General features: G+C 39.6%; 1 long non-coding RNA gene across 1 annotated transcript in view; it reads left to right on the plus strand.

The window, feature by feature from the left end:
* Window positions 1–2743: 2743 nt before the first annotated feature.
* Window positions 2744–12565, plus strand: part of LOC309862264 — a 50038-nt gene continuing 40216 nt past the window's right edge. Inside the window, exons 1-2 of the long non-coding RNA XR_014310392.1 lie at window positions 2744–2971; window positions 7183–7332. This is a non-coding gene — a long non-coding RNA (uncharacterized lncRNA). The remainder of the gene's footprint in view (window positions 2972–7182; window positions 7333–12565) is intronic.

Genomic DNA, 12565 nt, shown 5'->3' on the forward strand with positions numbered 1-12565 from the left:
CATCCTGGGATCGAGTCCCACATCGGGCTTCTTGCTCAGCAGGGAGCCTGCTTCTCCCTCTGCCTCTGCCTGCCATTCTGTCTGCCTGTGCTCGCTCTCCCCCCCCCCCTCTCTGATAAATAAATTAAAAAAAAAATCTTAAAAAAAAAAAAAAGAAATGTGTGAGGTGGGTTCGGAGAAGGGGGGTGGGGTTATGGACATTGGGGAGGGTATGTGCTATGGTGAGTGCTGTGAAGTGTGTAAACCTGGCGATTCACAGACCTGTACCCCTGGGGATAAAAATACATTATATGTTTATAAAAAATTTTTAAAAATTCATAAAAAAAAGAAATGTGTGTGTATATACATGTGTGTACCTATGTATAGACACACATAGACACACACATGTATTTTACCTTTGTTACTAATGAAAATAGATCAAATGCAGAAGGAACATTTTTGCTCACCCCTGACACTCTTGTGCTATCCTAGCACCAAGATTTTTTATTCTCATACTCTCCTCAACTAAGAGGCAAGGGATAGTGCAGAAAAGCAATGAATTCCATGTCTTAGGAGAGAGAAATACGAGAATATGTCCAATTTTTACCAAGAAGAAGGCAGTGTTGAAAGGATAAACCCACACAAAATGGTTTCATCAGTCAAGCTGTGATCATTTGAACTTTAAACAACAACAGATGTAATAATTGCTATGTTAAGTTGAAAAAGGTTTGCTGTAAAAATCAGGGAGTTCCTAATATCAGTCTACAGAGAACAGTTTGTATAAATATTTTTAAAAGATACTAGCACTGCAAAAAAGTGTGAATATAATAGGGTGTATTTAAATTTACAATGACTTTAACACAAACAAAAAAGTTACTACTGTTTAAAAAAAAAAACAAAAAACAAAATAAATTGTGCCCAAAAGGGAGCCACTGAGGCCAAGTAACCAAACAGGGGCTTAATACCTAACTTACCGGCAATTTCAATCTCTCTCCAGAAGTGTAGTCTTAGCTGGTTAGCACCAATGAAATAATCTGTCACATAGGCCCTAAACATTCTAAAAAAGGAAGATGAGGTGATCTTTCTAATGAGACTCTCTGTTAAGGAAAGGTGACCTTATCTGAAACAATCCTTTCTTTTCCATTGTTGATAACTTCCTTGCCCCAACCTCCTTCCTATAAAAACCTTCTATTTGGTGCAATTCCTTGGAGCTCTGCTCTACTCTACTAGCTGGGATGGTGTCCAATTCATGAATTGCTTAATAAAGCTAATGAGATCTTCAAATTTACTCAGTTGAATTTTTGTTCTTTAACATTACTATATATAAAGGTGTTCCGTTTCCTGTAATTTTATATAGCTGCTCTACATCTGTTTATAAAAAATAGACATGCTCTTGCTTCCATCTGTGCATAGGGAAAAGAATAAAGAAAAGAAGCCTGGAGAAAACCAAGAAGTTCTGGGGGAAAAAAATGGAATCTATACCAAAACTACAAAGGAATGAGCGTTCCAGGTGTTCCAATATAAAAATCAGGTGAAAATGGAGTTTAAGAGGGTGTTGGTATCAGTAGCACACAAGGCCAAGTGGAGAAGGAAATCAACACTATTCCAGGATAATAAATAATAAATCAATGCTCTTTATGAGGAGAGCTAACTACCTACAGTTAACCCCTTGTGGCCAGAAGGCAAAGCTCCTATATAGTACTACTGATAATAAAATTCTAATAAGGAATACATCTGTTTATAATAATGCTAACAGACTAGGTCATAGCATAATAACATAATATAATGACAAGACAGTGAAGTGTGAAATGCTAGCAAAGTGATGACCTAAAAATACATTATGTCTGGGGGAAGACACCAGAAGATAAAATAATGCCAATAATAATATCCACACAAGAAATGAGGACTTAAGTGAAAGTAAGTGAAATAATAAATAAAATGTCCACTTGGGGTGCCTGGGTGGCTCAGTGGGTTGAGCCTCTGCCTTCAGTTCAGACCATGGTCTTGGGGTCTTGGGATTGAGCCCCGCATGGGGCTCTCTGCTCGGCAGGGAGCCTGCTTCCCCCTCTATCTGCCTGCCTCTGCCTAGTTGTGATCTTTCTCTCTTTGTCAGATAAATAAATAAAGTCTTGAAAAAAATAAAATAAAATGTGTCCACTAAAAGAGACTCACTTAGGGGAAAGCAGTCAAATTCTTTGTCCCATCTGTTGCTAATGAAAAATCCTTGGCTGGTCTGAGAAGGTATTTTATGACTTGTGCGTCTGCTAAAATTACTCTTACTGCAAGAAGTTATCAAAATAAACATTACTACAGCTCTAGTTATATATAAAAATGAGCGTTGATATATCCCTGGAAAGCATTAACATCAAGTGGGAAGCAATAAAGGAATTAATTAAGCTCATGTTACCGAAACTATAGACTAGTTCTAAGTGTTAGTAGAATAATAAATCTGCTAAGTTTATGTGTAAGTTTTGCCTTTTTAGAGGGTTTGAATTATTCACAAAGATGAGTCACACAGTAACTTCCTCTTTCTTGTTTACATTGAGAGGAAATTTAATTATTTGTGTGTTATGTTTCATTTATGAAATATGTTGTTTAAAAACTGACCATTGTGATGGTTAATTTTATGTCAACTTGACCAGACCAGAGGATGCCCATTATTCTATGTGTGTCTGTGAGGTTGTTTTCCAAAAATATTAGCCTTTGAGTCAGTGAACTGAATAAAACAAATGGCCCTCCCCAATGCACATGGGTTTCACCAGATCACTGGAGGGGCTGAAGAGAACAAAAGAGTAAAGGAAGGGTGGGTTCCTGTTGTCTCTGCCTCAGTGTTTGAACTGAATAAATATCTCCTACCCTTGGCACTTCTGGTCTCAGTTTTCAGATCTAGGCAAGAATCTACACCATCAGCTCTCCGACTCTCACCACCTGCCTTTCTGGGTCTCCAGCTTGCAGAAGGCAGATCATGTGACCTCCCAGTCTTCATAATCAGGTGAGCTGATTTCTTACAATAAATCTGTTTACATATGTGTGTGCTTATGTATACACATATATTTTGTTTCTCTGTATAATCTTGACTAATACAACCATTAAACAAAATACAAATAGTCATGAATGTTCTTCTCTATGAGGTGATCCCCGCAGGCATTAAAGAATTGATCACTGCTCTCCAAAGAAATAACACTCACTCTACATCACAACGTAATGTTTTGGTGCTCCAGGGATTTCTTTAAAGTAATTATCCATATGAGATAGAAAATGAAATATCGCGGTCCATTAAACTATGTAACATATCTCAGGGGCATGTGTCCTGTAATAGTGTAAACTCTCCATATTTTTATTAACAGAGGAACTGGCCATGGGCTCCATCCTGTGGAGTGATCCACTACTAATGTGTAGGTTATGTCCCCGATCACAGTGCCTTTGCTGGCATCAAGAAGTGAGAGTGGGGGCGCCTGGGTGGCTCAGTGGGTTGGGCCACTGCCTTCGGCTCGGGTCATGATCTCAGGGTCCTGGAATCGAGTCCCGCATTGGGCTCTCTGCTCAGCAGGGAGCCTGCTTCCTCCTCTCTCTCTCTCTCTGCCTGCCTCTCTGCCTACTTGTGATCTCTCTCTGTCAAATAAATAAAATCTTAAAAAAAAAAAAAGGAAGAAGAAGTGAGAGTGGGAAGTATGGGAAGGGACAAAAAGGAAAACTTCAGCGTAAACTCTCTTCCTCTTTTGAGTATTGAAATATGTAAATACATTACTGTTACATTTTTAAAAATTTGTCTATTAGAGTTGCTCTTTTTGGCTAATTGACATCTTAAGACATTTTGCTGCCTTCGGAAAGTGTCAGCTGCTATTATAAAGTGAGTGAGGCACGTTCAGTGGTCATGCTTGAACAGAGTGAGGAAATCTGCTAAGTGGAAATCTTGGGGAAAGCATTCTAGCAAGAAGAAACAACTAGAGGAAAGGTCTGCAGGACTCCCTTATTCAATGGAATTACCTGAGAGATGAGATTATGGTAAAATCCTTCCAACCTCTTAAATATATCTATTAGGACCCCACGCCATAAAAACTGCCTCCAGATATCTAGTAGTTATAGGATGCTTTCATAACTTTGCAAATGAATTGAAGGGTATGAATTTTGCTTTATATTCTTAAGTCCTGGCATTGCTTGACGTCTTCTTCTAAATTTCCAATCGAGTGACACTAATTACCATTTAACATGTACCCAAAAGAATATTGTATGATTGTGGACCACTGACATGTGGTACCTTTAAAAATTCAAGGTTACACAAAGGAAAAAGAAATATAAAAGCAAAAGCATAAAATTTTTCCCGACTGTGTTTACTTTAACTCCTTTTTCATTTTTATATTAATCTCTTAAAGATCAACAAATGTTAATTATTTTTCTTATTAAAAACAGAACTCTTCCATAAATTAAACTGAAAACAGAAACTTCTTTCTTTGGCTATGTATCTATTTTTGTTTCTTCTATTGAGTTTTCTACTTGTCATTGTTCTCTAATCTTTAGCCATTTAATCTCCTTTTGAAGCAGATACATCTTATTTTTCTACCCAAATATGTACAATAGAGCATATTTGAACAACATGAATAGTAGCTTATTGGAGTTAGCTTTGTCACATTTCATTATCAGAAACTGTTGGCTGTAAAAATACAACTCAATTTCTACTTATATCTGTAACAGTGAGAGTGAACAAGATATGCTGACCTAAAAATATCAAAGGAAAGCATAAATGTATAAACTAAGTGGATACATTCTATTCTTTGTGTTGGTAAAGAACGGATTGAGAATGGAGGAAATTTATTTTTCTGAGATAATTACTACTAGCCTCCTCTGCTTAGTTTTTAAAGGCTCACTCCTAAACCTGCATCTCCCCTATTCGTTCATACTTTCTCTCATTTGCTCTAGGACATACTTAGATTTCCCATTTCCTGAGAGTGGACATGACATGACTATGTATGTGGATAATGAGGAAGAAAATGGAAACACTTACGTATGTGTCCTCTATATTGTTTTTTGTGGGTGAAGACCTCGTGGCGGAGAAAGAAGGAAGAAGGCAAGAGATTTCCCAGGGACGTGTGATCACCAGAGAGTGTCAACTATCTCTTGACCCCACAGTCATTCTTCCACATTTTCCTCTATACTCCTGGAGATAGGAAGCTGTACACATATTTTGCAAACTTCCAGACCTGCTGGTCAATTGGCTTTTTGTTAGATGGGAAGGTGGGATAAAGTGAGAAGCTTTTGGTTCCACCCTCTGGTGGGACTCCTGCAGGAAGTGGCTGAGGAGCATCCATTCCTGGGTTCCTACTCACACAGTATGATTTCCCAGGCAGCAGCCTCAGGCGCAAGGTAACTGTGGCCTCTACGCTGCCCCATTTCACTTTGGTTCTCCCTACAGTAGGGGAGGGAACTGATTCCTGCAGTTACTGAGTAAAACTATCTGTGTAAAATTATTTCTTTGCAACAACCGCCTTATTAAATATCCCGCAACACTTTTGTAACCGATCCCCTTATTAAGTTTCCTCTGTTTGAAATGTCTATTTATACTCGCATATATATTTTCTACAAAATACTAAGAAAAAGTGTGCATGTATGTTTATGTTAACAGCTTTCCACATCTCTTTCTTGAGGCTTTCTCTCACTTTTAATATTTTCCAAGCATCAAAACTCCCTCTGACGTCTGGTTGCCCCAGAATTTATCACGATGCTTCTTGTTTTCTCATGATGCCCTATAGGGTCCCCAGAGTGATTAGGCCCAGATTGTCTCTCATATCAAGACAGGTGTATAATATTTCCAGGAACTTCGACAGCCATGAAAACTTGTGTCATTCCTCAATCTTAGCTCAACATGACTTTCGTCCAGATGACACACTTCACCCCCTTGAGCAGATGTAGACTTCCTCATCTCTGTTCACATAGCTATGAACGTGCACTTCTACTACAGATAGCACTTATCGTGGTATACTAGAGCTGTTGGTTAATTTTTGTGGCTTTCACAATAGTCTCTGAGTTCTTTGAGATCATCTTTCTGTCACTACAGTCTGGAATGGTCCTTGGCATAGGAGAGCTCTTTTTTTTTTTTTTTTTTTTATTAAATAAAGGAATGCATGTTATACCTAGAATCATGCTGGGTTTCAAGGGTTTGCAGGCATAATAATGCAAATTAACAAGTGAGTGGCAATATTAGTCCACGATTTGAAAGTGAAAAAAGTGGTTAAAAGGTTAAGCAGAACATAAACTCCTCTGAGGCAGAGAATTGCCTTTCACATATCTGTACCCTCAGTTTAATATTGTGCTGAGCTAGTGCATGCATTTATACCTGTAGGGCCATGAGAGACACTGTGAATTAAGTAGACATAGTGATGAAAGTCAGAGATTAGAAAGGATAATAAAGGACCAGGAGGGGAGAGCATAGAAGCAAAATGAAGCAATTTGGCATTATTTTCTCAAGTTATCTTTTTACCCAAAGCTGTCTAAACTTACATGGTATCCTTCCCCCAGACCTAGCCGGTAACCCACAACCTCTGCACTCAGCTACCATTTGTCTTAGAAGAAAGCAGTTCATTAGTCAGTCAAATGTGTAGTGATTCTTTTCCAAATTCCTGTCACTTATGTGAAACATCAACTCATGAAAGTATTAAGAAGCGGTAATCGTTGAAGATCACATCACATACTGATCTTATACATTTTTTTGTATATCTTTAGACATCTAAACAAAGTAATTCTAGAAACTGTGGATAAAGGGAAAACTCAGTAGTAGTGGGGGTTTTAAACTCTGTGACAGACAGTAGGGATGTAAGAGTAGGACTTTTGACTCCCTTAAATCACCTCGACCTGGGCAAAAACAGCTCTCTACCATCCTTACTCCTAGGCAAGTACACACACTCAACTCACAGCTTAAAGTGAGGAAAGTAATTCCAGACCATACTGACAACCTTGGTAATTGAAAAGAGGTAACTGATATCAACATGCCATGGCCAGAAGGGAGTGCATATAATTTTTATGGACTTTTTCCCCCCAAGATATTACTTCTGAACCTATCATGAGAATTTCTCAAGGCACTCTATAATGCTCTATGGAGGGCGGCTTGCAAAATGTGGCAGCCAAGGACAGGAAGCAAGGTGTACAAAAAGCCAACTTTAGGGCAGAAATACAGACTTGACCATGCTATTTTAATACCCTTTGTTTTAGAGTTCATCAAAAAATAAGTCTGCAAGTTTCAGAAGATGAGACCTCACTGTGACAACAGAGTCATACCACACATGTGAGTCAATGACTTAATGGGAGAATCAATGGAAAGCTGAGAAACAATGAAGTGTATGGTTTTGAGTCTAAATACAGGTATAGATACATATTTTTTTCATCAACACATGTTGAAATTAGGGAGTTAGTTCTTCTTAGTGCATTGGGACCCTCCGGACTATTGGGGTGGGGTGGGACACATACCTCATCTACCTCCAGTCCCACCTCCTTCAACCTTGCTCTTGGCTTGGCATTCTTGAGTTTTCCTGGAAAGGAATTTAGACCAAAGCTGCTTTGCTATTCACATGAGAGGTAGCTATTTTGAATTACAAAAATGATGATGAAATGGTGTAGGCAACTCTGGTTTCTTTCGTTTGAAAAATATATAAATTCAGTTGTAACCATGCCAATCAGAATTTCTGACTTGTAGTTAAAAGTTCATGATCCTTGAAAATCACAAATGGAATTATTATAGAATCAATCAAGCTGATTTCATTGAGAAAAATATTTCAATGCACAAAGTCTTCGGAGAAAAAAATGTGAAAGTAGTCTTTAAGAGTCCAGCAAGGATAGGTAGGTAAGGTAACTGAGATGAGTTATTCAGCAGATGAATGCTTTACACACATCTCAGGGCATTAAATAACCTTAATGCTGGAGGTATTTTCACTTATATTTTTAAAAGATTTTATTTATTTGAGAGAGAGAGAGCGAGCACAAGTGAGGGAGGGACAAAGGGAGAAGGAGAAACAGGCTTTCCACTGAGCAGGAGCCCAATGTGGGGCTCGATCCCAGGACCCTGGGATCCTGACCTAATCTGAAGGCAGACACTTAACTGACTAAGCTATCCAGGCACCCCACATTCAGTATTCACAGTAAGCTTTCAGAGTTATTATTACCACTTCTCAGCTGTGGATTTTCTGGCTCGGAGAGGATAACTTTTGCTGTAGTCCTCTTAGGTTCCTGGCCATGGAATGCTTTCTAAGCACCCAGCACTATAATAATGCTTTGTGTGAATTATTTTCCCTAGAACTGTGATATAGCTACAGGTTTGCGATAAGTTTTAACATTTATTTCCTCCACTTTGTGACACTGCAAAGAAATATTTAATGCCAGACCTGTGTAAAGAATGCTAATCTCTGTAGAATTTTCCCAACCAACATTTTCATGTTTCCTTCTAATTACTTTAAATAGTAATTACAAACCCTTCAAAGCAATTTGAGATTTTGCCCTTTCTTTTAAACAAACAAGCCAACACAAATGATAATGTTCTATAATAATGGGCCTCTTTTGCAGATAGGCAGTCATTAATTCTTGTTTTCTTTCTAGGTAAATTCTGCTTATGTAATTAGTACATTGGTAAACTAGTGTGTAAGTTGGCTGCCCTGACTGCCTGAAAATGTCAAGTTCAAGATCTTTTATTAGATTTAATATCACCACGTTTCTTTTTCCCCTCAGAACATTTATTTATATTTCTATTTTTGCATTTGTTTGTGTGATTTTTTATTTTGGGCTTTCATCTAGACTACAGGCATTGCATGTTTTTATCCAGTCTTGAGTCCTCTGTCCCTACTATTACAATGCCTAATAACTAATAGGCTCTCACTAAATATTTGTTGGATGAATGGAAGGCTGAGTGAATAAATGGATGGGTAGATGGGTAAAGGAAGGAAGTGGACAAATGGACAGGTCATTTTGGATTTCTGGTATTCATAAATGACCTGGGATTTAACCTGGCCTTTGAAAAGGGGGTGAGAGGGGCGCCTGGGTGGCTCAGTGGGTTAAGCCGCTGCCTTCGGCTCAGGTCATGATCTCAGAGTCCTGGGATCGAGTCCCGCATCGGGCTCTCTGCTCAGCAGGGAGCCTGCTTCCCCCCTCTCTCTCTGCCTGCCTCTCCATCTACTTGTGATTTCTCTCTGTCAAATAAATAAATAAAATCTTTAAAAAAAAAAAAAAAGAAAAGAAAAGGGGGTGAGAGTAAGATCTCTTATTTTTTTCCCAGTAAGTGCAATGGGAGAGATTCTTCCACAATGAAGCCTCAAAGTTTTCTTGTTCAACACACGTGGGTGAAGAAGGTATTGTTATATTAAGTAACACAGCTAATTAAAAGGGGAAATGAAAATCGTTCTTAGATGAAGAGAGTTCCACTTCCCCTCTGGTTTCCTTTAGTACTATACTATCCTTGAATTAGAAACAGTTTCATTGGTAAAATAAAGATCTGCATGAGGCATTAGAAGTGACAGAAACAACCACTGCATCATGATGTAGAGCTAAGGGAGACATTTTGTTGGATTACTGATTGGAAAGCACAGTGTCCTAAAAGGTAGGACAATTCGGGCAGCTGTTCTACTTACCCCACATTCAAGACTCAGCACCCAGCTGCCCTTTAGCAGGTCTAATTCACAACTACATGTCCCTGCCTAGCCTCTACAGAAGTGTGCGATTTCAACTTTCACCAGAACTTTTTCTCTTGAGGCCTCCACGAGGCTCCTATAACTCCATGGAGGCTTCCCTTTCTTGTGCAGCTCCTCAGTCCCCCTTGGTTAAATTTTCCCTCTCTTCTCTTCCAGTCCTCTCCCAGATTCTTGCTCGAAGTCTTCCTTAGTTGATCTAGCAAATTAAAAAGTAACCATTGCTTTGCTTTTGCTTGTTCATCTCTTGCTTTTAAAATGGGATTCTCCCTTAAAATGGAATGTCAGGTTTTTCCCTTGCTGGTAAGGCACAATGTTCTCCTTGAAGTCTCTTGGAACAAACAGACTGAAAATAGCTTGCAGGCCCTGGCCATACTGGCCCAGAGAGGATATTTACTTTGTCATTAGCTGTTCCTTGGAACTCACTCTCCAGCCATTCTGCTGCAATGCAGTTGCCACAGACATTTCCCCACTTCCTCCCCCTGCCCCTCTGCCCTGCCCCCCAGTGCTCCTCTTCCACAGCTCATGTTTTTCTCTTACTAGATAATTGACCTAAAAGTGTATGTAGTCTAGACGAATTCTCCCAGATGAGACAAGGTAACAAAAGAGGACGTTTTAGGAAAGAATGGCTAAGAGAACCTGTGGTGCATCACTCCACTTCTGACTGATTGCCCTCCTTGCAGAGTTCCAGCCGCACAAGAGCCACATGCATTACAAAATCTGTATACTCTGCTCTTTTAGGCCTGCCTATGCTTCATGTTGAATAAATTAGCACCACTTCTAGACACAGAGAAGAGAATGCTCAGCTAAAACAGAACAGAGAAAAGGCAAGGTCTTAAAGAAGACTCAAGAGGTAGCTATGCAAAAGACTTGGAAAAAAAAGACAAATACAAAGTTCATATTTCCAGTTGATAAGAAAGGCAGCAAGGTATGTTGAAAAGCCCAGAGTTCTGGTCTCTGTTAGTCGTTAATTCCCTGGGGGAATTAATTCACTTGTGGAAGTGACAGAAACTTCCTGGGTCTCACTGTTCTTTTCAAAATGAGGAAGTCAGTTTAGATGACTTCCAAGTTATTCCCTAGATTTGAAATTCCATAATAGTAAGACAGAAGATATTATAATCTACCCAAAATGCTATAATAAAAAAAAATGAGGCAGTGTCTGGCGGCCAAATGATGGAGTTCAAATACTGCCTGCATGTTTTTTTAATATGTAGCACTGTGGCCAAATTTTAACTTCCCTAAATCTCAATCTTCTCCTATAAAATGGGGATAATAACACACTATCCTTGTAATAGGGCTGTGGGTGAACAAAGAAAGATAATTCACACAAAGCATTATTATGGTGCTTGGTGCTTAGAAGGCACTCCATTGCCAGGAACCTAAAAAGGACTACAGTCTCCTCACACACACCTTAGAAGAGAAAGAGAAAGTACATTTGTATGTATTTGCTTCATGGGTTTCAGATCTCCTCATTTGATTATTTAAAAATCATACGTTACTTTGTAAAAACCCAGTTAATGATATCCCTCCTCCCAAATTATCACAATTAATATGTCCGTCTAGTATAGTGGAGCTGGGGCTATGGCTCTGAGGCAACAGCTAAACTCTGTCCTTCGCTGATTAACCCCTGGTAGCTTCTGGGCTTCTAAGGAGCCTGCCTCGGACCCAATGTCTCTGTCACAAAAAAGAGTGTGGAATACGTGTGGCCATGGATGACCCAACTTCGGTAATTTGCAGTCTTAACTATTCTCTAAGACTGATCTGTCCTTAAAAAGGGAAAGCACTCCAGGACCACAGAGCTTTGGTTTCCATGGCAACGGCATAGGTCAATAGCTGCAGTCACACCTTCGTCAGCCTTGATTGCGCCTGGCAATTTACCATCTTCTGGGCTTCCTTTTGTTTGAGTCTCTCTCGTTTGCTTAATTCCCTTCTCTATTGGGAGAATCACAAAATGCAAAGCTACAGGAGCTGAATTTAAATTAAAAGCTATGGGAGCCTTAATAAAGCACTGGAGAGTGCTGCTAATTCTGTAACTCACAGACATGTGCTTCTTGAAATCAGTTCCTCCTATATCCTGAATCTCAGCATCGTGCTTCCCATATTCTGGGCAGCTGGGAGATTCTTGCACTACCCTATGGTTTGGGGAAAAATCAGTGTCATCTCTGCCTTCCAAGATGGTATTCTGATATTGTGGGTATCTGCTTTGTTAAGATAAGGTCCAAACTCCTCTTATTGTCATACAAAGCCCTGTGTCATCTGTTTGCTCATAGGTACTAATTTCCTCTTGCCCCTCCCCATTTACACTTAGACTTAAACAGCATTTCTCTTCTTTTGGGTTCTTGAACATACCCTATCCTCTGGGTCCTCACACATGCCGTCCCTTCTTTGCAACATTATTCCCTCAGCCTCTTTGCCTGGTTCTCTCTCTCTCTCTTTTTAAGATTTATTTATTTATTTGAGAGAGAGAGAGAAAGAAGAGAAAGAGCAGGGGTAGTGTTAGAGGGAGAGGGGAGAGAGAATCCCAAGCAGAATCCATGCTGAACGCAGAACCTGGTGCAGGGCTCAATCCCATGACCTGAGATCAGGGTCCTGAGATCACGGCCTGAGCTCAAACCAAGAGTCAGACAATTAACCAACTGTGCCACCCAGGCACCTCTGCCTGGCTATCTCCTGACTGTCTATTAGGTCTCAATTTAGGTGTTACCTTCTGCACGGAACCTTCCTTAACCCCAAGCCTAGGTAGTCTTTCATTATTCTTGACGGGTTTCCCTCTCGTAACATTCTCACCACACATACTGTGCAAGCCCACTGAATGCACAGTCTGCCTCTACCTCTTCCTTCCACCAATACCACTGCTGAATTTCTAGGTTCAGTATTTGATACATCCTAGACACTTACTAAGTATTTGTTACTTATACTAAATA

The sequence above is a fragment of the Mustela nivalis genome (assembly GCF_964662115.1).
Source record: "Mustela nivalis genome assembly, chromosome: 3".
NCBI classification, from domain to species: Eukaryota; Metazoa; Chordata; class Mammalia; order Carnivora; family Mustelidae; genus Mustela; species Mustela nivalis.